We start from the raw sequence: 26289 nt of genomic DNA, 5'->3' as shown, positions 1-26289 counted from the left end.
TCATAAAGCACAGCCCAAATGTTTGTGCAGGAGAGGTCTCAGAGAGCATTTCTGTCCCCTTGTTCTTCTTTGTGAGCAGGTATTTAATCTGCTCTCAGGAGGAAGGCAGAACCCCAGTTGAGAGCCTAACAGAACACAGCATGAATAATCCTGAGCTGTGCTCTGAATCCTTGCTTGCCGGAGTGCAGATATGAATTTGTGACTGCTCAGTTTATTTCACCCCATGCTGCTGTCTTATTCTGAGGTGGATCCAAAATGACACTAATTAAGTAGAAGTGATCCAAATGATGGAATGACTGATGGCAATGGCTTCTTCTGGAGGGCATTCAACAACTCTGTCACAGCCACAGGAGGACTGATACCCTGCTGCCATGTTGCTCAGACATCATGGGGGTGGACTCGAGCAGTATGCATGCATGTGAGTTCACTTCCTTGGATTTCAGTGCTATGGTTGTGAAATACTTTTAAGTGAGGATTTCATGTCAGCTAAGTTTAGCTCTTGGCTGTTGAGAGGAAGGGGAACAATGCTGGTGGCTCTGCAAACAAGCTCTGGGATGAGTAGGAGAGGAAAATGGTCGTGGCATATGAAGTAACCTCCCATAGCACAGACCTCAGATGCTGAGGACACCTGCTGAGGTGCATCTCACCTGAGATGCTGAAATCTATATTGATATTGTCATCTATATCTCAACACATGTAACATCATAGAGAGGGTGAGGGAGCACTGGCACGGGCTGCACAGATAGGTGATGGAGTCTTCTTCTCTGGAGACTTGGACACCTACTTGTGTAACCTGGGCTAGGGAGCTGCTTTGGCAGGGGGATTGGACTTGATCTCTAGAGGTCCCTTCCAACCCCTACAATTCTGTGATTGTGATTTTTTTCCCATGCTTACAGAGAAACAAATGGAGTTTTTTCTCTTCATCTGCATGGTTCCAGCAATCAACAGCAAGTACCTGGCTCCCAGAAGCTCTCCCTGGTGTCTGGAGCAATTAAACACACAGAATGCCCATAGCTTTGTTAGAGAGGAATCACAACCTGGATTGCATTGGTGTGATTTTTGCTGGTACTGCGACCCATTCTTTGCTGCCTTAAACACAGGACACAGGCAACCCAATGGGAAAGTTAGGAAACAGTGGAAGGAAAGCACGTGCAGGAGCTGTCTGCATTTGGGATGTGTCACACGTACTGGTGGAGCTGCTGGGTTAGCTGTGCTAATCAAGATCTGGAGAATCTGGTTCCCCATCTGAAGTGAGCATCCCTTTTGTATTAGTCCCTGAAGTTATTTTAACTCACATTGACACAAATTAAACAGGAATCTTGCTGTCCATTGATTTTGTCAGCAATGTTTTTTTCCCCTCCTGAAGTCATCATTAAAGACTTTACTTTTATTAAACTAAATGTTGCCAGTTAACTAAAGTCTTTGTTTTTATAGACTCAAGAGAACAAGATCTAACATAAATTAATCATGACTTAATTGACTGAACTAATTCAACTTCTCTCCAGTCCACTGCACAGCAATATTCCTGTCTTCCCAATGCTGTAACTGAAGGCTAAATGGTACATTGCTTTAACAGCATAAACTTTTTATATCTTTAACACAACATTTCTACTGTGGACAAAAGTTTTAATTTCCATGGAATTAAGCCCACAAAACATTTTCACAGTTAAGGATGTTGAAGTGTACACCCCTTTTGATAACACATATTAGAGCTGACTTCAGTTTCTTCCCATTATCTTTTTTTTTTTTTTCCTTCCCCTCTGTGCATCAACTAAATTATTTATTTGGTGTTACTATTTCAGAGGAAAACCAAGCATTAATTCAATTTACAACAGTAGTCTCTCACCCTACAGAGCATAAAATGAAATGCAATGAATTGCTAATGCTGCCAATGTCAAGAAGGTGATGCATTTAGTGAAGCTGACTAAATCATTAATGTGACTTACTCTTCCCAAAGAGGCACTGCTGTCAGGAAGCAAAAACCAGTGCATGGGTTTTTGGCTTTGCAGTGAGTCTGGAGGCAAATGCATTAGTTGCTTGCCATGGCATGGAGGAAGGAATGAGTTTGGGGATGCTTTGTGGGAGAACTTGCAAAATTTGAGATCAAATAGGCATTGATGCTGCTGAGGTGGCCTTGCAAGGCCATAGGCAACCAACTGCAAGGATGAGAGCTGAGAACTCCTTCACTGTTAGCTGAAGTTGGTGCTAGAAATCTGGGCAGATGAGACTTCCATTCAGGATGCTCACAGCCAACCCATGAAGCAGTGGATTTGGTAGGAATGTTCTTCGAATGCTTTTGAATAATGAATTTGTGTGAAGAAGCTGCAGGCTGCTTGTGGGCATTCACTGCTGAAAGGGGCAAAATTAATCAAATAGACTTCTTCCTACCTAGTTTCTTTGGCTCTGCAATTTTTTTTTTAGCTCTGCATTTCCCAATGCTGCTTCTTTTTCCTGCAGCAGGGTTTTAAATATCCTAAACAATGGTGCTGTGATTACCTCCCTTAGGAACCTGTTCCTTAGTCTAATACATCTCTGCCAGGAAGTGGGCTTTTCCCCTATGAACCCTATGTTCTCACAGCTGTTTTGCTTAGTTTTCCCCTTAGTGTGATTCACAAGAGCTTCCCTTGGGAAAACTCAGAGAGTTATCTTGTTATCCCACCCCAGCACAACTCTCAGCTATCTCCTGGCCAAACTGAGCAGGTTTTTCTTGACTAAATTATTTCTTCAATTGAAAGCTGCATTTGATGCTGGTATCTGTATTTTTGCTCTCGTTTCATGGCTCTTTGCTGGCTTCTCTACAAACTGTAGTCAGCATATTATTAGTGCTTTGTAGTTTGGGAGAGCCCAGTGATATAACCAGATCTAGATTAGAAGTTTGGAGAATCTGATGCTCAACTTTACCCTTTTTTAGTGGTAACGCTTCTTAAAAAAAAACTACTGTGTGAGGTTTCTATCTAAGGTGTGAGCTGATGTGGGGCAGACCAAGTTGTTTTTTGTTGTCTTTTCTGGCGGAAGAGAATGAAGATCTGGAAACCAGAGCTGCAACCCCAATGGGGACTGTCCAACTTGTGTCCTCCATTGGGCTGTTGGCCAGAAGAGCTTTCTTTCAAGCAGATGTGGGGACACTTTTCTCAAGGGAAGTTTCTGTGTAGGAAGTACTTCCTGGCTTACGCCTGTAGTGTCAGGATCCTGTATCTTCTTATCCACCATTTTAGTAACCATCAGAAGAAGAGTTTCTCAGTGACAGAGTTCTGTTTTACCATTGGTGTCCGCTCTTCCATCTGTTTTATAGTGCTGCTTCTCTCTGTTTCTATTCCATTAAGAAGTTTTAGCCTGAGTCAGCACTGAGATGGGCTGCAATGTTCCTCCGCAACCAGAAAGGCTGTGGTCAAACCTCGTGGCTTTGAAAATGACTCAAGTTTTTGCCACCCTCACCCAATCACTGCTAGTACTTCATCTTTGCTCTTAACCATCTACCAGCATCTCTTCGTGCCAAGATAAATGCAAAATAATCACATTTTAGCATTATGTCACTCTTCAAAACTTCCTTTTACCATTTGGCTGTGGTATGAAGCAATCTGCATACTCCTCAAAGGTTGGAGGAGAGACTTCCACCTGTTATGAAGTATAGAATTACAGCTGGAAGGCGTTTTTTTCCTCCTACTCTGTCTTCCAAAAGATCCTCTGGATCTTCTGTACCAAGTTGAAATTGTCAGATTTGGTTTGCAGAGTTCAGCTGCTTAGACCAGAGTAGAACTGACTCTTAGGAAGGGATTAATCTTCTGTATCTTCTTGGAGTAGAGTGTGGGTTTAGGGAAATGTAGAGGCTCTGTGAGGGAAAAACTCATCCTCCTTAATCCCATGCATGCCTACATTTGGCTCCTGTGAGCTCTTGTCAGTGCGTGCTTTGATGTTAGCAGAAATGAGGTGGCACTTCCATTGGCCACTTCCAACGTTGCGCTGCCTCGGGGATGAGATGTTTTTGGAAGCTGCTTTTCTTTGTCCTTGACCAAGTCCTGGTTGTGGTGCACCTTTGCACGCTGCTGAGTTTTTCTGGGGGGGGGGGATGATAGGTGAAAGGATAGAACCTACCTTGCGTTTTACAGATAAAAGTGTGTAAACTCCACTAATTTCAGCAAAATGACAGCTATACGCCTGTGCTGGGAGCATGAAATGACAGATTTTTACTTCTTGAAGCCCCTCTAGGGTCTGAGATCCAGAAGGCAGTGAGGTCAAAGTGAACACATTCCTTGGGCTCACAGACTCATGAAATGTTGAATTAACTTTGTCGATGTCACCCTCACAACCAGCAGAGCGTTCCTTCCTCACTAAGAACTCTCCCCTGGGATGAACTTCCTCTCCACCTTCCTCACCAGGATGGCAACTCTGCAGTGCTTCTTCCAGATGTTCTATAGATGCACACACAAAACTTTAAGGATTTAAGACCTAGAGAAATCCATGTACTGTACAATCCCATGTGCTGTTTAAACTTAATTTGATGAAATGCCATCTACCAACAAACTTGAAAGGTCTGCAGTAAATACATGTAGTGTTCTCCATAATGAAAGTGTCATCATAGGGTGTAATTCATTATAGACTCATCACTTTGCTTTTATGTTTCAGGTCATTAATTGCTGATAGAGGTTACAGAGCAGAAGGGATTAGGCAATAATATTGCATTTCAAAGCCTGCACTTTTTTTCTCTGAAAACTAAGGAGTTTACATCTATAAAAGCAAAATAGCATCCAAATATCTCAGGGCAGATGTAAACTATCAGCATTGTACTTCAACGCAGCTGCATGTAATGAAAACCTGAAATTGAATTTTAACTTAATAAAGTAGATTGTTTTTTAATTGAACACTTTTTTTCTCCTTGACTGGGAACATTCCCACTCTTTAATTATGTTTCATTTAAAAGAAGAACAAATAAAATCAATTTATTTTCTGCCAATGCAATGGGAACACTCAGTATTTCTCAGCAGTTTGAAAAGCAGCACCCCACACCTTGAGTAAACCTATTAAAATAGCATGCTTAAAGCAAGCAGTCCCTTTTAATTAAAGGAGGTGCTCTGTGTAAACAGCTTATATATCAGGGCATCATATATATTCTCACTCTGTGCTGCTATATATATATTTTTTTTTGGTGAGGAAAGGGTATACAGCACGTGCTGGGGTATGGGGAGAGAAATCTACTCATGGCGTTGTCTCCTTTGGGGATGGCTGCAACTTAATTTAATGGTGGGGCATGGAGCAGCACCAGGCAGCTGCCTCGGGGACCTGCTGTGACTCCCTGGCCCCACTTCACATTCACAACGTGGGCAAAAGAATTATCCCTTCAGTTCACCCAGGCTGAGACCTTGTTTGGCTGATAATGGAAATATATTTCTTGTGAAAGCCTCGTGCTTCACAGCATGACTGCAGGAGCATTCCTCTCCCCTGCTTTGATGCCTCGTCTGGATCTCAGGGTGGGAGCAGCTGGGTTTGTACTTAGCTGCCATTATCCAGGACCAAAATGGCTTTTAGAAGGAACAAAACTTAAACTGAGAGATAAATATTTATGAAAGCATACCTGTAATACCCAAATCCTCCAAAGTTCATCAGCATTTCCTCTCTTTGGAGTGTGTTGAGATGTTTGTAGTTGAAACTTTTGATCTCAGTGGTAAAGTTTGGAACAGAAACATCAAAGATAAAATGTGAATGGCCTCACCTTGTATTAGCGTGCATAGCATTGTTCCTACTTCTGAGAATGGTGATGACAATAGTTCTGTTTTAGGACATCTCTCTCATTTTGTTTTCTTTTCCCTCTCTCTCACTTGTTCTGCACAGTTTTTTGCTTTAGGACAAAAGGAAGGGATTAAAAAAAACCTCCTGCCTCTGGAAGGGGAGAATATGAGGCAATGAGGAGAGCAACACCTCTGCTTTTCCACTGTGTTTTATTCTTTTTCCTTGCTCTTTAACTACTGAAAGTTGGAAAAAAAAAAAAAAGAAAGGAAGAAGAGGCACCTGCTTTGCTGTTTTGCTCTCATTTATAGACTTCACTGAATACATATTCCATTTCATGAGAAATCCTAATTCGAGAAAGAAAAAAAAAGGCTCTGGTCATGTTAATGTGTTTTCATGGAGCAAGGAAACCAGTGCCTCTGGAAAAACAGAGCCACATTTTCCTGTATGAATTCTGAGATGCTCTGCAGGCTGCTGCAGTGCTAGGAGGCAGCATGCCCCAAAACCATGGAGCAGGGCCTGAGCGTGTTGGCAGCCCTTGGTGGCTGTGGGCACACTGGGATTCCCTTCCCAATCCATACTGTGTGGGCTGTGAGTTTGGGATGGATGTGCCCCACTATGAGGGGGCCCTAGTAGTGACTGCAGACTGTCGGTGTTCCCTGCAGCAGCTCAGTGGTGGAGATTGGCAGGAGAGAAAAGGACAAACGGGGCTATTTTTTCAGATATGTATCTGAAATTACATAAAGACTGAAAGGCCAAAGTTCTTTAATGGGAACGTTCTCTGATGTGTTCAGAAAAAGGGATTTGTGGAGTTTTGGAGTGTTGCAGTGCTGTAGCCAGGACCAAGCCAGACACTGCCTTCCTTCCCCACTATTTCTTTTCCTTATTTTACTCCCCTAGAGCAAAAATATCAAATGAAGATGTCCAAGAAGTAGATAAAGCAAAAATGCCTCTTCCTACTCTTGTCCTGTCTGTGCAATGCTCACCATGGGCAGGATGCACTCACTCCTCAGCCTCTATCTTAATGAGCACATCCTTCAAAACTGAATTAAGAGCTGATGGGTTGCGATTGCGTTGCTTCAGCCCAAAGGGGATTAAACATTTACTGACGTGTCTAAGGCAGCAGGGGATGAAGTGGTGGGGTTTGAAGTGCTGCCACCACGCTGCTTGTGGAGCGCTGCCTTCTGCAGAGCAGGCGGGATGTGGATCAGATCAAACGTGTGTATGGAGGGTATGAGGGTAGCAAACTGCCTGGTTATTTTATGGAGCAGCCATTTTTAAAGGGCTGATCCCAGTAGTGACTTGCTAGCTAGAAAGGCTGCTCACTCTATTTTCACCTTTGTGGTTTGGTTGCAGCTGCCCTGTTGTGCTTGTGCTGTGAATTGAAGCTTGCTTGTTGTGGAATGTTTGCTGGATGTATTTTCTTTGACTGTTTCTTGTGGTTTTGTTGGGTATTTTTTGATCAAAAAGGCAAAATCCTACAATTCTTTTAGGTTCAACAAAATCAGAATCACTCTTCAAACATACAGGTTTCTTTTATTGCCAACCCATCCAAATGGAAAAAAAAATAAATAAATCAATGTTTTGCAAAGATGCCACTGAGAGGTTTCAGTTTACCAACAGCAAGCTGCTGGCTGGTGTCAAAGCAAAGTTAACCTTAATTAAGGATTTGAAGGAACATAATGAACCAGAAGGAGGAGAATGAGCTGTTTTGAACTGGGATTGTGCACATCCCCAGCAAACTTGAGCCTCAGTTCCCCAGAGCTGTGTGGGCTGTATGCCTAAACCAAGCTGCTTTTAAAAAGCCTGTGGGCTTCCCCCTGGCTGGGTTAAACGGAACACCCAATTTAGCTGAGAGTGAACAATGTGCTTCTGATGTTTGGTATTTTCCTAAGGAGCTAAAACAACAAGCAGCAATCAAGGGCAATTTGTTTAAAATAAATCTGAAGAATACCAAAGCTCACATTTGTTTGAAAAGAAAAAAAAAAAAAAAAAGCAAAACAAAACACCAAAACCAAACAGCAAATACCCCAAAATTATTTCATTCAATAAATAGGAAACCAAAACATTTTCCTTTTTCCCAGATGATTGCTGTTTTTTTCTTTTGCCCTTTCCTCCCAGGCAGAAGTTTCAGAGAAGATAGTATTGTGTTTTCAAAGCATTTTGGTGCATCTGAACCTGCAGTTTTAACCTGAAAAAAGTGACGGCTAAAAGATTTCTTGCTGTGTTTGCTCTGCATCACATCTTCTTCCTGCAGGGCAGCTCCTGCTCCATCCCTGGGCTTCTTGTCCTTGTCCCTTGAGGTGGTACAGCCCCAGAGGACGGTGCTGCTGCCACATTGAATGATATCTGGGCTATTGCAAATGTTTGCAGAGAGGCACCCAGCCCTGCCCTGCGTCCATCCCCAGCAGCCACCACCCAGATCCTGCAGGCAGTGGCATGCATGCATTGGTGAGCTGACAAGAGTCGATGGTGTCATGATGGGGCTCGCAGCCTGGAAACAGATCCCTGGGAGAGGGAGGTTTAGGTCAGATGTGAGGAGGAAATTCTTCAACACGAGCGCGATGAGGCACTACCCAGAGCTGCCTCATCCCTGGAGATGCCTGAGGCTGTGGATTGGTCCTGGGCAGCCTGAGTTGGGGGGCACCCTCCCATGCAGGGGTTTGGGATCCCTTCCAATCTAAACAATTCTATGAATCAGTGATGGCGAAGGTTGTTTTACACTGTGGAGCCTGGCAAAAGGAAAACTCAGCACTGGGACATGGGGTGAACCATATCTTGCTGCTAGAAATGGATACAGTGATAGAAAGGGGAAGGAGGAGATTTCAGACTGCCTGTCCTGCCCCATACATCTAACACATCTCCAGCAATGAACACTCCATAGTCTTCCTTGGCAGGCTGTTTTAGTGTTCTGTTAGGACTGCCATTTAAGAGTATTCTTACTAACGTGTAATCTTAATTTCCTTTCCCACACTTCACTTAAAGCCCATTCACTTAACAAATCTCAGCTGAAATACATTTCACTTAAAAAAATATTTAAATAAAATGCTTCAACATGAAAAATGTTTCCTTGGCTAATTTGCAGTCAGGGCTCTCTGATGAATTTGACCCGAGTTCAAAATAGCTTCAGTTTCACCAAAACTCAACTCCACAGTCAATTTACTATTCACAGAAGAGAAACCCCAGATCTAAATTCATTGACTCCCTTCAGTCACAGGAATCTGCTGGTTTAATTCAGAATAAATTCAGGAGGAGAAAATACCATCAATACGGTGGAGCCCAAAGTAAACACAGAGAGAAAATATGGATTATCCTGCTATTATATAATATAATCAAGTTCAAATTTACCTAGGTGTAGAGTAATATAATTGGGGATTTGGGTGAATCCCGTAGCCAATGGCACCTTTCAGAGATAACCAGTCTTTTTAGAAATGAGATTAAGTGGGAAGAAAGCCTAGTTATGTTAATTAGAGCAGAAAAAAACTAAGGCTAAGGAATAATTCAATTTAAGAAATAGCCCTCTGTGTAGAGAACATGAACTTGAACAGCTCTAAAATACACCTGATCTTTGTCTACGCGCACCCAGCATCCCCATGTGTGCCTGCAGCTCAAGCCATGACTTCATGGGATGAAACCCATGGGGCTGGGTGGGTGGACAAAGGCACAGTGCTCTGCTTGTGCTTGCAGACAGCAATCTCACACCCTTATATATTGGTAATAGCTTCATGGAAAATCTTTTAGTGGCTCACAAGCTCCAAAGGAATCATGTTGTAAGGTGGACATTGGGCTGTGCTGAGTGTCTGTGGCCCAGCAGCCCCCTCCATTGTTTGTGTTCGTTCCTTGGCTTTTGTGGCTCTTCTTTTGGTTTCTCCACCATTGATCGGACAGTGCCATGTTTGTTATCCCCACTTAATCTTCTTCACAGCCAGAATTTTGAGGGCAATGTCTGTTTTTCTAAGTCCTCCATGGTTCTGTTTCATTTTGGCCAGATGCTTTGTGGTTGGCTCCAGAGGAGTTCTGGGCAAGGAGTATCGTGGCTCAAGCCATATCTATACCCTTAGCCACAAGGGATGGAGCAGCATAAAGGGAGCAGCCTGCAGGATCTTATAACAGTTTAACTCAATTGCAAGAAAAGAAGAGAACTTTCTTGCTCTGTTTAAGTCCTGTTTTGCAGCTCAGCAGGTTGTAGGCAGAATTCAATGCAGAACACAGCCAACTTATTCTTTTTATGGGATATCTTTCCCACTCTGAAGCTCTTCTTGGCCATTTTTGGCAGCAGAAAAGAGCCGTGTACTATCTCTCCACCTGCATGATGGTGCCTCACTGTTCCCTTGCATTTCCACACCTCACAGCCTCTTGCTCGGCATCCAAGTTGCCGTCCTTGGATCATAAACCCTAGACTGCTTAGGGCTCATCTGGTGGTGCAGCACCATTCAAACTGGGACCAGCACTCTCAGCACGAGTACGTTTGGAACTTTTTAGGAATGGACACAAGCGTGTTCATAAACATGTGTGCATTCGAGGACTTACTTTTATTATGCTCATTATTTTTTAGCTGGTAACTGAAGCGACTCTACCCCCATGACAATTATTTTATCTGGATTAGGTGTCATCTGGGAGCAAGATCACATCCTGTGCAGGTTGTGCATTGTATTAGAGTCATGTCTCAGTTTTAGTTCCCAGAATGATACTTGGGATAGTAAGGTGTGCTTATGTCTGCCTCTAAAATACAGGAACAGACACTGTTCTCTTGGTTAACCCCAAGCCAGCCCTGCCCAGCTCTGGCTGTGCATTCATTTAACTGGCTGTGGTTAGCTGTGCACAGCCCTGGCTCTCCCTTTGCTCCTCTCTAATCAGCTGACCCTGGTACATCCCCCTCCTGCATCCCAATCCCCACTACATTAGTGTGTTAGTGATAAATATCTCCTTCTGCTGGGAGTAATTGCTTGTTACTGCTGCCTATACACAGCTATAGTGGTACCATACAAAGATAAACAAAAGTAAAATGAATGAGCCACAGATAGCTGGTCAATTAAAAGAAGTGCTGCCACAGCTAAACCAAGTATGAGAAAGCTGCAGGCAGGTCAGGAGAAGTTCAGGCCCTGCTGAGACCCTGCAAAGTTTAGATCCTGCAGCTAGCAAGAGCAGCCCCCTATTACAGTGCTGCACAGCTGCTCTGTGGCCATTACTAATGAAATATGGCCACGGTGCAAACCCACTGCCAAAGAAGGCAGTGTTGAGTGGGCAACACAAGTGCATATGATTAAGAGAGAGACAAAATAGATAAATTGGGGGGGAGGGGGAGTAACGAAATGCCTTTTAGGGGTGATTTCTGCAGGCTTTTTACCTGGGCAATAGAAAAACCAGAGTTTTTCTCCCTCTGGTGCCTATTTTGCTGACTCAGGTTGGAGGTGTGTGATCAGGCAGTCAGCGTCCTCGAGAACTTGCTGTAGACTGCAGTAGAGACTTCATACCCATTTTGCTTGGTTTACCTGAGACTAATGTGCAAATATCCTAGTGACAGGTTAAATAGATGTTGCAAAAGGATAAAAGGGTGGAGGAATGTGCTTTTGTGTGCAACTGAAGGTTCCTAATAAACGACAGCCCTGAGCTGGTAATGAGCTGTGCCCAGGAAAAGCAGGATGCTTGTGGATGTAATGTTGTACAATTAAAGATTGAAGACAAGCTTCTCAGCCTCTGCAATGGCCTCACCTCAAGATAATTACAATTAATTTTTTTTTTTTTTTTTTTTTTTACGTAAGCACTGGGTAGGGTGTGAGGATAGCTGATGAAAACACCTGAAAGTAAAGACCCAAGGAGCAGTGCCTTGAGGAAGCCAGTGATGGGTGATCCCTGGGATGGCTGTGCTGAGGGCTTTGTGTCCTTGCAGCACAGAGCCCATTCTGTCTGCAGGCTCCAGCTGTGCTATGTAGCACCACACTCCCTATCAGCCCTCTGAGCTCCTGGAGGTTCTGCTGTGTGCAAGGCTGGGGTTGCCCAAGGTCCCTTGATGGAATTTATACGAGCATCATTCTATGGAAGTTATCCTAATTTCCCTAGGGGTAATACTGCACTCATCTCTCTCTGAGTGCAGTGGGGCTGAATGAGGATGGAAAAGGATCCCTTTGGACCTTCTAGGCTGAAGTGCCATTTTGCAAAGACAGTGGGAAAAAAAATTCCCCTTATTTTGATCCACGTGTCTGGATGGAGTCTGAGCAGGATTGGCTTTGTCCTCCTTCAGTCCCCCTTCCATCTTCAGTTCCCTACTGCACTCTTCCTTTATTTTCCCCTCTTGTTTGGACAGCAGTCAGGAGCTGTGGCACATGGTTTGGTCTCTGTTGTTTGGTCTGTGACACCAAGCCAAGGAAGAGTTTAGTGACCGAGCTCATGGAGCAAGGAAGATGGAAGAATGCCATTTAAGAGAAGTTTGAAGGCCGAACCAGGCTCCCACTTGGTGTGAGGCACTCTTTGGTAGGCAAAGGACAGGATCGAACCAACGAAGAGATTCTGGAAAGATTCTGAAAACAGTCCTCTTATGTTTCCTTTTAAACACTGAGAAGTCAGTAAATCCCAAGAAAAAGTTCCTTGATATTTATTCAAAACACTTAATGTTAAAAGAAACCAGCATGTCCCTGCAGCACTTTGGAATTAGATGATTTATATTATGTACAATTTTCCAGTGCTTTTTAGAGGCAGCTTTCCCACTGGGCTCCTTTTTCCCAGGTCTATGAGTCCCTTTGCTTACCATCCCACGCCAGATCAGGCTGCCCAGGTCCTCATCCATGGCCAGACAGGAGGAGGCTGTGCTACAGCCCTACAGCTGATTGTTTTTTCCAGCTCTCCAATGGGTGAGGAGCCCGTTTCTGCTCACTCGAGGGGATGTGTTGGAGCAGAAACCTCAGTGCTGCACTTGGAGTTTAGGAGTCTGCTTCTGCAAGAATTGGACATCTGGCATCGATGAGGCTGTTAGTGCTATTTGTGAGCTGAGCACACTGCTTCTCCCAAGGGCGGCGATGCATTGTAATTCTTCGCTGTTCATTAAACAGAATATTTTCCTGGTTTAATATCATAATAGTCATAATTGCACTGCTCATAAGGACCAAGGTTTACTAAATTGAAATTGCAAAACCCACATAAGAGTATTTTATCACTGATACTATAAAGACTTCCCTATAGCACACATATTTTTATACTTTGCAAACAGCTTTAGAAGATTAACAGAAAGCATCGTAAAAAATACTCTTTAAATTAAAGATTGCATTGACTTCAGTGGTTTACCCTTCCCCCATACCACCATTCCAGAAATAAAAACACGATGATGTTTACATGGTTTCTGAACCATAAGACACTCATTTTTTCATTATTTCTCCAATCTTGTAACACAGACTTCAGTTTATCTGTAATCTGGTACATTTTAAACCAAAGCCTGACACTGAATGCTGATAGGAAATGAAAGGAAAATTGTTTATATAGAAATTAATGAGATTACTATGAGAATATTGATTAGAAGTAGAAGTGGGATTTGCCAGAGAAACGTAATGAAGGGCAGTGTGTAGCTGAGGTGTGTTTTTTAGCTTGAGTTTTTCAGAGTTATCTATGCAGGGCTCCACCATCGAAAGTACTCTGTGTGACACCAGTGTAAGAAGCAACCTCACCTGCTGCCAAGGTAACCCGTTCCTCTGCCCAAATGATGGCACTGGAGAGATTTGCTTCTGCCTGAACTGACACTGACTGTGCAGGAGGGAAGTTTCGTGTGTAAAGCTATTTTCCTACGGTGACAAAGTGTCCCCTGAAGACTGCACAGCTTGTGGGAAGGTGCTGGGATGGAACTGGTGCTGACGGCTTGTCTGTGAATCCTTGTATTACAGTTGGGGTGACTTACTCTGTTTTTTCCCTACTTATACCCAAACCTTCAAGTTCTTGGTGTGCATCCCACTGGAGACCCTCTCTATGCTGCACAAGCTGATGAAGTCTCACACCCAAATGCTTTAGTTGTGGTCAAGCAAGTGCAGCTTTGCTGTGCTTAAGCTTTGGCTCAGTTCTTTCATGATGGACTTGTCACGCTGGCACAGAACAGAGGTGCAAATAATTACAGCAGAGAATAATTACAGCTGTGGCACACTTGACTGAACCAGCAACTTCTCACATATTTCTCTCAGTGGAGGACAGGAACAAGGTATAATGGATTATTTGTCACTATGCTGGAATTTTAATATACACATGGGAAATAGTTTGCATGACGCCGTTCTCCGTAGGAAGTGCTTTGTTGTTTCTAACACAACTTTCTCCTGGTTGTTGTTTGACAAAATTAAAATTATTGATCTCCTTGGGAAGTGTGGGCCCTCTAACAATGATTACTCCAGAATAGAGCACCAATACTGGATCCATTAACGTAACTGCCTTATCACAGAGGTGGTTGTGTATTGTTAGGCTGGAGGAGGCCAGGGAGCACATCATCCAATCAACCCTGGAGGTGTAATTCAGTATAAATCATTTTTTAATCAACAGGAGGATATGTTAAAGTCATTTGCTTGTAGTGTCTGTTTATACTGAGAAAATGCAGCGATATTAAAACTGAGTTTATGTCTCTGGATTTATGCTTGAATTGTTTTTTTTATTGGCCCAAAGTACAATAGGCAAATGAGATATTCTCAAATAAATGTTTGTCATCCAGGATGGCTACGTGCCTGCTATAGATTCACCACCTCAAGCCATAGATTAAAAAAATCCCTGTGCTGAAGTCTTCACGTTTCTGTATTGGCCACGTTTTGCCTTTATGCGATGCTGAGATTTCAGTGGAGTTTTTCAGTGGAGATGTGGGCAGGGAACTGCAGTGAGGAACGTGGGGTTAGCTGCACTGCATTTCACTGTTGGTAAGAAAGGCACCCTGGCTGGCATCAATAAGAACATTGTGGCAGCTTCCCATATGCAGGAAAGGAAGAAGCTAATAACCTGGGACATGATCCCACGTGAGCTGATTCCTCTGCTCATTTCCATGGCCAGGTTCTATAGAAAAAAAAAGGTAGCTGCAGCCTCTGATTAAATCTGAAATCCCCTCAATATTAATAGCAGAGGAGCTAGCCGTGCTGGGGTCTGCAGCTGAGCATCCTGCCTATGCTGCTGCTTTATTTGCTGGATTTAATGCTGTGTTTAGACCCTGTTACAGTAATGGATGGCAAAGAAACAATTTCATCGTCTCCTGTGCTCTGAGGGTTAGTGGTTTTAATTGCATTTAAGTGGTTCCATGCATTAAACGTTATGATTTTAATGTAAAGGAAAAAATGGCAGGAAAAAGGGGAGTGTGGAAGGCTGGTACCTGCCTGTAACCAGCAGAAACAGTACTGGAGATAGAAAGAGTGAATAAAGGCTTTCCTGCAGAGCTGGTTTGGTGGGCAGCAATCCTCAGTTGCTTAGGGTTATTGCAAGCTCGCAAATGAACACAGATTTTCCCCCTTCTTAATTAAAAACTTGATGCACCTGGATGTTTTCCAGCAAAGATGTACCAGTGCTGCTAAGACCTTGGCAGTGCTCTGTTTGGGCTCATGTCTGTGGTTTCATTGACTCACACAATGATTGGGTTGGAAGGGACCCCAGATCCCTCCAGACCCACCCCTGCTGTGGGCTGGGTACCTCCCCCAGCTCAGGCTGCCCAGGGCCCATCCATGGCCTTGGACACCTCCAGGGATGAGGCACCCACATCTCCATGCTGCTTTGGGGCTTCAGGAGTGCAGAACTGAGGGGGACAGTCCCCTCTCTGTCCACTTCCACCCCTCTGTTGATGCAGCCCAGGATGCAGTTGGCCTTCCAGCAATGGTTTGTGGGAAACCTACTGGACCTGAAACCTCTGCCAGCCTTGACTTCCCCATCTCCTGAGGAACCCCTTCCCCCCTCCGAGTGACTTCTGTGCCACTTGCTGTCAGCAGTATTTCCCATTCTCTGAGGTCTGTAAGAGAGGTGGGGATCCCCTGCCTCAGCACTGTGGCTGGTGGAGCATACAGAACTGCCATGTCTATTAATTAGCCCTGATAACCCTTTAGCCTTATAACCATCTGTGTTCAAAGGTCAAGAAGTGGCCCTGCTCACTGTCCACAGGTTTTGCACCCTCAAGTAACGTAAAGGGTAAAAAGATGCCTTTGCTGTTAGAGCTGTTCCCAATCACTCATCCTGGAAGTTGCACCTCCCAGAGACAGCTCACCTGACAAATGGATGCACTGCACTGATACTGGGCTCTCTTGGAAAATTACTAAAGATTTTCAATTATGCATGCTCCTTTCCCTACGTTTAAAATGGTATGTGCATGCATTATGGACTTAAATTAATATTTGAGCTATTAATTGGAGATTGCACTTGGCAGCAAGTTATCTTTTGTAGTGCACTGCTCATGTACCCAGAGCTAATATGATGACTGCACTTTTAGTAGCTTATAAATAAATAAAACCGAATGAAATTCTTTGGGATCTGCTTCCTACTGAGCTATCAAAGTGAATCAGGTTGATTACAGAGACATTTGTTGTCTGGGGTTGCCCTTTGTCTGGAGCTTTGTGCTGTCCCTGGATGCAGGAGTGAAACCTGCAGTGCTTTCCAGGTGTCCAGCAGATGAGCTGAGCTGCCCCCCTCTGCAGTGTCCCATTGATTTTTGAGCTGTGAATGCAGGTTTGGGAACTGCTTACTTAACTTCATTCCTTTCTCATGTTTGTGCGTTATCCATTATCTCACATCTGTACTTTTTTATGCTTTCACAGTTCCCTGCAAGGAGCAGTCCTGTGCCTGTGATTGTATGTATTTAATACGAATCAGGACTCTACTAATTTGCAAAGCAATGTTTTAAAGGCTTATTACATAACCTGGGCTTTGTAAGTGGGAAAAAACCTCTCTTTCACCTGTGAATTACCTGTGGACATTTCAAGGGATGGATGGGGTCACTTTGTGAACGGTGGAACTCAGCCTTCACAAAGCTGTTAGGGAAGTACTCGATCAGTTACTTTCTAACTCCTGGTGTCTGCCAGCATTGCTTTCCCATCAAAAGTAAATAAACACATTGTACAGAACACTTAAGAAATGCACTTTTCAATGCAAGAACATTAGCTGGAAAATCTGGCTGACATTTTCAATAAATGCTCTAAATTATATCCTCTTAAATGCTTTTTTATAAGCAAAGTGTGGCAGCACATTATTAACATTGGTTATTTATTATTTATTGTTTAGTACTGTATCTCCAACTTCCATATCGACGTCCTCTTATGACTGCAGTTTCTATACCGTGTCTAAACTGTTGGTTCATAACATTACATACACGATAAGCACTTTAATGTGAATATTACTGTGTTAGGAAGTGACCAAGAAATAGGCTGGGTTAGTCAAAACCTCATCATTCCTCCCTGGGACCTTTCCATGTCCCCACTGATCCCATGGGGCTGTGAGCAGCCTAATCCAATGGGAGATGTTCCTGCCTATAGCAGGAGGTTGGAACTAGATGATCTTAAAGATCCTTTCCAACCCAAACTATTCAATGGTTCTGTGGCTACGAGGCTCTGTCCTGCAAGCTCTGTCTGCCTTGCAGTCAGCTCTTGCTCTCCCTTCCTGTAAAGAATTCACCAGTGTTGTTTTTAATGACCAGCAAGTCAATAACAATAAACAAAAGGGGCCTGGAAATGTCAGAAATAATTAACCTTAATATTCACATTTGGTTTGGTCGCATTCAGTGAGGAGAATTCTGGTGAGTTTGTGCTGGGAATGATCTGCCTGTGGGCTTTTGTGGGCACAGCCTCAAGTTTCTTGGATATCCTTTCCTGAATCCTCCATATAAGAAAGCATAGGAAGGGACCCAGAAAAAGTAGATTAAACGATGGAGTTCAGTAAGCACTTCATGATCAAGAAATACAAACCCAGAAAAATTTCAGCTGGCATTGATATTTCAGAGAAGTCTATGAAATACTGAGAAATGCATAGCTCAGAAATCTGAAGTGCCTTTCAAGTTGTTATCATCCAGAGATGTAGACACTGAAATACTTCATTGCGTGGCTGTGTTGTACTGTTACTGCATCACTTAAAAGCTGGCAGGAGCAGGCTCTGTGTTAGCTGCTCCAGATAACTCTAATTGACGCAATGGCTTTCAATTGATTTTAATTGCTGCAGTAACATAAAGTGATGGGAAAGTTCCTTTGCAGCCAGGAGATATCGGTGAATCTTTTCCTCAACATTAACAGCAATATATGAATGTGTATGTACAGAGAGATAAATAGCTATAGATAGGTATTTAAAAGCTGTTTCTTTTGTTGCTGTTGCTTGTTAATAAATAAATAAAGATTCTATTTTTATATATTTTGAGTTTGGAAGGACATTAAAACAAATGCTAGTTTAACAAGATGGAAGAAAGGAGCAGTTAAGCATTCTCCATAGACTTTTCTTTCCTGCTTCATGGTGGCACTGTGGATTGTATCTAGACCCTGGAAATGTCTTATCCTTCTCATTCATTCGTTGGCTGTCCATGCCTGATTTCAGGAGTCTCTTGGTGGACAACGTATAACAAAGCTGAGTTAGAAGCCAGAGAATTGCCTTAGTTCTCCTGCCACGTGGAACTGAGCACCTGACAAAACTGTGGGTACCCCTTTTCATTGCAGGGGAGTGGGATCAGATGGCCTTTAAGGATCCCTTCCAACTGAAACCATTCTGTGGTTCTACGATGGTGAAGATCATCTTTTCTCCTCCCAAGAAGTTGTCCCCTGGCATTCCTGTCTCAGCACTCCCCTTTTCTCTGTTTCTAATTCAGAGATAAATGCTCTCTTCTGCTACTCCAGTGCTGAATCTGTTAAGACAAATGTGTCCTCATGATTCTGGATTTCTCATGGAATTGGCACTGGTAATGTGGGCACAAGAGCTCTGCAGGACCTTAGAGCTTGAGGTCCCTAGTTGTGAGCAGATAAAGTCAAATCTGATTTCAAGATGGAAAATAGAATTGTAAGATGATAATATAAGGTGATATTGCAGAAGGAAATTGGTTAGTTCTTTAAATGTGCATATCTGGTAAACACTGAAGGCAAGAGAATTAATAAGTTAACCAAGGAGCTACCAAGTACGGATGTGTTTTCAAACCATTTTTAACTTAAATTGTTTTCTATCTTGTTATGGAAGTACTACCCTCAAAATAGTTGTATCTCATTAAAGGATGAACATTCCCCATATTTCATTTCTTGAAACCTCGTAGCATTTTTGAGCTGTTCATTAGGGAATTTTATTGTCTTGATTTGCTTTGTTGTTGCTCAAATTATGTAAAATGGAGCAAACTCATATTTTTCAGTTTTAAGCAACCAAGCCCCAGTTGTCTCTCTGAAGATGAGACGCTCATTCTGTAGCTGTCCAAAGCACATTTTCCAGCAGCATTATAAGCTATTAAAAATAAGCTTCTACTCTGAATATTAAATTCCACTCAAGTGGCAAAAGCTGTCTTACCTACAATGAAAGCCTTTTCTGAAGATCTGGTTAATGGAAACCACATCATTCAAGCTTAGCTGGCAAACAATATCTGCCAGTGTATCCAGCAGTTTGGGAAATTGATCCATGAAGCTTAATTGGCTTTAGATATTTACATTTTAAATCTTCAAAGGGAAACTCTGGTTCACCTGATGGGTCGCCCATGCTTCTCTTTGATGAGTCTTGTCCTGAATAAAGATGGCTCCAGCTGAGTTCTGAATAGAACCTGGGTAACATAGGGGATCTGCATGTCTCCAGGAAAGGCAGTCATTTTGCAACCTTCATATAAAAGTCTCATCTCCTAAGCTGGATTCTCCATAAATATTTTGTCAAAGGAGTTGATAGATTCTCTTTTCCCCTTCCTCCTCCATCCCTTAGCCAGAAGAAAAACCTATTCTCCTTCTGCCTCTTCACACTTTGCCTCCGAAGCACAGCTCAGAAAAATCAACAAATAACGTGACTCGTTGGATCCTGTCCAAATGCCTGTGCTGCCCAAATCTGAGAGTGATTATGTTTATCAGACAGATGGCACCTGCTGTGACACCAGCCATTCACATCTTATAAGAAGATGCTCAGTAGTTTATAAGGAGAATGTAGTGCTTGTTGCAAGCCAAGAAATCAATTTCTCAGGCCCCATCAGACAGCAGGCTACAAGTCCTTCCTAGAACCTAACTCAGATTGAATTATTGCTTCAATTCCACCTGGCAAAGGTGATGTTAATGCAGAAGATGAGCTAGGAGAAAATAAATAGCAACTGCAGTGAAAATTCATGTGGATGAAAGAGAATGTGCTTCAATGAAATATTGTCCTCCTGATAGCATCGTGTGAAATCAGGAGGCAGCTTTTAATTCAATTGGCAGAAAATTAGATGAGTGATTCCTGTATTAGGAAGTGTAGCTGCACACCTGATTCCCTTCTGGTTCTGAAGGAAGTTGCCCAGAGGCTACTTCTGGAATTTGAGTTTTTGTTAGCATTTGTACTGCATTTTGGTCACGATGCTAAAACAGGAGTGGTTGAGCTCGCTTCCTCTGAGAACTCCTCCCACTGCCATTTGATTTCTCAGTGATACCCTAGAAAATAATTTTGCCAGTTTCCAAGAGGCTCAAGTGAGAGGAAAGAAAGGCACAGGCCCACCCATATTGCAATAGCATATAGCTACAGCAAGACTCTGTGCTTTACAAAAGGTTACTGCACTGCTACTGAAACCATCTTTCATTTTTCTTCTTCCTTTAGGAAATAGGGCTGATAGTACAGTTATTAGAGCAAAGTCATGGCTTGGAGAGGAGAGCTCACATTTGTGCACTGCCAAACACCACAGAGAGATGGATGTGTTCCAACAGGAATACTCCCTAGGAGAAGCCTCAACTCTGACAGCCACTCCTTTGTTGGTTCAGGTGAATTCAATAAGGGTAATGAATATCTACAGCTTAAGTAGTTGGTGCAAAGCCCGTGCTGCTGGGTGATTTATGGGGGTCAGGTATAGAGCTCTCTGCTGGGAAGATGAAGGTATTGTGGTTGGTGGAAGGTTAGTACCCCTTGTTATGGGTTGGACTTTTTGTCTTGTTTGTTTGCTCTCTATGTATTAGGTTCCTTTCTTGTACTGGGTGTTCTCTCCTGTGTTAAGTGGGAAGTTATTCAGTGGCTTTTGATTACTTTTCTGTAGGTGATTTCACTAAGTGCATTTTGAGGTGTAGGTGATTTCACTAAGTGCATTTTGAGGTGTAGGTGATTTCACTAAGTGCATTTTGAGGTGTAGGTGATTTCACTAAGTGCATTTTGAGGTGTAGGTGATTTCACTAAGTGCATTTTGAGGTGTAGGTGATTTCACTAAGTGCATTTTGAGGTGTAGGTGATTTCACTAAGTGCATTTTGAGGTGTAGGTGATTTCACTAAGAGTGTTTTGAGGTAGAAGCCTGGAGCTGGCTTCAGGCAGGATCCTAAAGAACAGTTGGTATCTTACTGAGACAGTTAGTTTTAGTGTTGAGTTCTTAAAAGATGAAGGGACCTATCTACTTACGTTGCTGTAGTTTTATCTGAGATGCTTTTTGTTTCTGGGGCTGCTAGTTCAAACTATATAAATGTGCACCCTATTATGTTACAAACTCTTGTTTTTATGTTACTTGTCCAGTTGTTTAAATTGCAGGCTCTGAAGGTTATCTATGGAGAAATATATTCTTGATGCATCTCATTTGCTCAGTGCTTGTTTTGACAACACTGTGGTTCCTCGTTAGAGTAATCAAAGGTGATTTCAATACAAACTTGGGATTTGCTCAATTATCTCTTTCTTTCAGTCCTGCCCTATTCAGTGACCCTGTATTGTGGCTTCTCAATGCTAAGAGATGGGAGTCTGTAGTCTCCAGGGCACCAGACAGCTGCTGTTGTGCTGCTGTAGACCCTCTGTGTACAAGAGCTCGGTGAAATGATTGCAAGTGGTGTGCCTGAGTTTTTGCTTGTGTAGTGAATGATATAGCTCATAACTGCCTTGTTTTGATTTTCTTGGGCTAAGGCTGTGTCTCATCTCAGGAACTTGGTCAGTGAACGTGGAGATCTGGAGTCCTAAAGAGTTTTAATACTGATTGCCATGAATTTTGTTGAGGTTTTGGGTAGGATTGGAAACTTTGGGGTGATGGGCCCTACTGTCTATCAGTAGTGTGCTTTGATGTGCTAGGTAATGCTCAGGAGGCAAATGTTTTCATAGTATAAAAGAGACCTTCCAAGAAATCAATCTAGATCTGGAAACAGGAGCTCCTCTCGTATCTTCTACTCTTGTTTCTTATAAATAGTTTCCCAGGGGAATCTGTACTCCCTGGATGCAGAGTTAATGAAAAAGTAATGCACTTATTTACCACTGTACTCTCTTATACTGAAGGAAAGCAAAAAGGAAACACAATCAGAGTTGCTTGCTCCTATTTTCTTTATAACACTTCTGTTGAATGACAAAAGTTGAGTGATGAAAGGCTGTCATCACACTCAAGAAATTGATTTATATTTAATTTGGGTTTATCAGATAAAAGGAGTCAGTTTAGGTTAGAATGAGCTTACTAACTGGTCACTTATCAGCTTGCATCTGCGGAGAGATGAACTGTTGCAACCTAGTTTGCAACAATGAACAGCAGTGAAGTCTTTTTCCTCTTTCTTTCTTCTGGATTAATATGCATAGGTTCATGGCTGATTGGAAATTATGGTTCTCAACTAACAATTTTTTTTTATTTTCAGTGTTCAAGGGGGATAACTTGAACTGGAGATAAAAACAGAACTTGGATAACTAGCTCCTCTGAAAAGTCCCTGCTTGAGCATGCAGGTGTGGAGGCAGTGGAGAGATTGTTTAAAGACCATGTGTGGCCTTCTTGATGAGGAACCTGTGTTAGTCCTCGTTCCTGTTCTTACCTGCACAGGCTGCCTGGGGAGGTTGTGGAGTTCCCATCCATGGAGGAGTCCAAGAGCCATGGAGATGTTGCACCGAGGGGCATAGTTGCCTGGCATGGTGGGGATGGCTTAGGCTTGGTGATATAGGAGGTCTTTTCAAACCTGAATCATTCTGTGATTCCTCTCACACCAGGCACTCACTTCTGCCTAAGCTCTCTTCTCTGCTTCCCTTCCCATTTTTTTGGCTCTTTACCCGTGCTTTGGATGTAATTCCCTGTCCTGCTTGCTGAATGTATAACTGGGGTTAAATGTTGGCTTGTGTTTATGGGACTCACTCACTATGCAGTATCTGGGCTTTTGGTCATTATATCCCTGCTTGCAGAATGACACTGTGCAGAACATAACAATTGTGATGCTAATCTTGTCTTAGGGAGGAACTTGGTACTTAACTCTCACTTCTGTGCCTGTATCTTCCGCTGTCCCATCTTAGAGGTGCATGAAAATGATTAAAATTCTGATTACTCATGAACAATGTGGAAAAGAACAGCTTTGGAATTAAAATTCAGAGAGAAATTGAATCCCATAACAGCGTCTGCATTTATATTCAAAATATGCTAATATGCTGTTCCATGAGGTTTTTGAATTCAATCAGGAAATCGCCTAACAATAAAAGCCTAAATATATATACAGAAGGGAAAGCGAGTGAAGAAGTCAGCTGATGATATTGATAAAGTTTAACCCAGATTTAGATAACTTGATTGATAGCTTTCTTATTATTATTATTCTTTGCTCTTGCTTGGCATTGGCACAGTGAATGAACATTGCCTGTATGTTTTTCCTCTTCTCCCTTGGTATGGTTCTTCTAGAAGCTCTGAAGAAATGAGCTGGTCCACGCAAAGCAGTAGGTTTCTAATTTAGTTCATTATGTAACTGAATGGAATTGCTAATAGAGAAATTGTTGCTGGCTGATGTGCCTAGTTAGAGTAGACCAATTCCAGTACAGCCCCAGTTTTCATGTTTAGTTAGCTCGCTTGGCTCTTTGATGGACATGGTAGTTGCTTGTTAGCTGTTTCCTACTGCACAGACACGCAGTGTTTGGCATGGTGACAGAAGGCCTTTGGAGCACAATAGACATTAGGAAGTACCTGGCTGTATGGATGTTATTGGGGCTTGGTGTCTCACAACAGCTGGCTGAGTCCAGATGTTTGAATGGCACTTCAGTACAGTGCCTGTTAAGAACTTGCATGCATTGAAGTGTCAGGGCTTTGTCATTAGAGAGGCTCCTGTTGCTCGATGAGAGTCCCTTGTATAATTTTGCTCAAAGAAGCCAAGCACTAGCAGCACAGAAAAGAAATGAGTTGCCAGACACGCAGTTGTTAATTGGCTGGTCCTGTGGGAGATATCAGGGGTTTTGTGGAGGTAACAACTCTGGGAGTTTTTCTAAAGCAAAGAATCTCAGGAAAATGCCTCATGCAATAAGCTGAGCACCTGACTGCAAGCAGAGGCTGAGGCTCCTGGGGTGCTGGCTGCAAGGATGGGTGTGGGGGCTGCAGGTCACTGTTCAGCAGCCAGAGATTCAGCTACAGGCTTGCCAGTCCTTAAAACGAGATTGAATAATGAAGTTATTTGAAGGGGCTGCTTTACATGGATAGATTGCAGCCCACACTGCAGTGCTGCGAGGAGACCCCAGCAAAGGGCAGCGTGGCTTCTTTCATGAACCTGGGTTTTTGCAGTTGTCTTTAAAGATTATTGCTGCTTACCCTTGGGGATAAAAAGAATCTTTTTGTATGCTGAGCAGGTGCTTTTGTGCTGCTCACTGGTGCTCTGATTGTAATGCAAGTGGTTCCTGTGTTGCATCCTGCAAAAGATGGTTCTGTAAGTGCAGCTTGCAAACTCAGTTCTGCCATACGTGTTAATTCTCATCTATGCCCTTCAAACACTTCCGTTTCCCTTTGACAACTGTGTGACATAGCCTAGCTCTTTGCAGTCACTCAACTACTTTCCATATTATATAGTGGCAAGCTTTTGGGGGATGTGTTCCTACAAATATGGAACTAGTTGTTCATTGCTTTGGCAAGGAAAAACTATGTAAGATGAGATCAGTTTCCAACCCTTACCCATAATTGAAATCCATCCAGGACTGGTCTTAATAACTAGAGTTCATTGCCTTTTTCTTCATACCAATAAATGATTCAATATCAAGGCTCTTCCAATGTTGTGTGTCGTTTTTCAGACATTGGGATGCTTTCTTGTCTCCAAAAATGTGCATAGCCTGGTTCTGACTGGCTTTCTGTTGGCTGTAGTGTGTGTGATGAAGATTAGGCAAAGTTTACTTCCTAATTTAAGGCCTACAGTGGCAACTGGTAGTGTCTAAATCCTGATGGACTATTTATCCATATTGACCGTGCTGCCTGTGATAAAGGGGGGAAAAAGAAAACCTCCATCCTGGTATTCCTAAAGCCTATACTCTCCATCCTATTTATAAAAGCCTTCAGTTCAGAAGAATGGTAATCTTGTGATATCCAAAAATAACCTGCACCTTGACCTGCCTGCTTGAACTGCAGGGAGCCCTTGGCTGGATGAAGCTGTGTTTGCACTGCAGTGCTATGCGATTGTGCTCAAGAGCCCCAGAGGTTGCTTTTATGAATTAAATTACATCTAGTACCTGAGATCGTAGAACACCAGTGCTTGTGTCAGACAGAGTGTGAACTGTGCCACCTATATGAGCTCTTGAGCATCTTAAGTTTCATTTTGAAGTCCCAACATTTAAACTGTACATAAATGACCTATGTTCTGCAAATTGCTGTGCTTGACTTGGCTGAGGGTCCAGAGCAATCCTACAAGCACGGTTTTTTTTTTCCCTAATTTTATTATTGGTACTTAGTTTCTGGCATGGCACTTAACAGCTTTTGGATCTTCTGCAGTGAATAAATCCAACCTGACTCTCTTAATTCTTCAACTATTCGCGAAGAGATTTGAAATTCCTTATGGAATCAGCATTTCCCCAGATCTGCATAGCAATTACTCATGTTTTAAGCCAAACATAATTTCTTTATCCAGGTTTAACTATGATCTTGATTCAAGTACCAGACTGAGGTGTCTTCATATAAATCTGAGGCAAGTGATATAATTTGGAGTCATATGGAATTTTGCAGTTTTTTTGTTTACTCAGGAAACAAAGCTGGGGATGTTTGGTGCCTGAATTTCTTCTTTCACTGTGGTCTTAAATGACCTGGAGAGGAGCTCTGAGGAGAGGGACCTGGGTGTCCTGGTGGGTGACAGGTTGGCCATGAGCAGTGTGCCCTGGTGGCCAAGAAGGACTATGGGATCCTGGAATACATTAAAAACAGTGTCATCAGCAGGTTGATGGAGGTGATCCTCCCCCTCTGCTCTGCCCTGGTGAGGCCTCACCTGGAGCACTGTGTCCATTTCTGGACTCCCCTGTACAAAAGGGATAGGGATCTGCTGGAAAGAGTGCAGTGGAGGGCTACAAACGTGATAAAGGGTGTGGAACAGCTCCCTTATGAGGAAAGGCTGAGAGACCTGGGGCTGTTCAGCCTTGAGGAAAGAAGACTCAGAGGGGATCTGATCCACATCTGTAAATATCTGAGGTGCAGGAGGCAAAGGGACGAGGCCAGACTCTTCTCAGCAGTGTGTGGTGATAGGATGAGGGGAAATGGCCACAAACTGAAGCATAGGAAGTTCTGCACCAATGTGTGTGGGAACTTCTTC

The sequence above is a fragment of the Cyrtonyx montezumae genome, unplaced genomic scaffold, assembly GCF_038088225.1.
Source record: "Cyrtonyx montezumae isolate F1298 unplaced genomic scaffold, pur_monq_1.0 scaffold_10, whole genome shotgun sequence".
NCBI classification, from domain to species: domain Eukaryota; kingdom Metazoa; phylum Chordata; class Aves; order Galliformes; family Odontophoridae; genus Cyrtonyx; species Cyrtonyx montezumae.
This window is presented reverse-complemented; position numbering follows the sequence as displayed.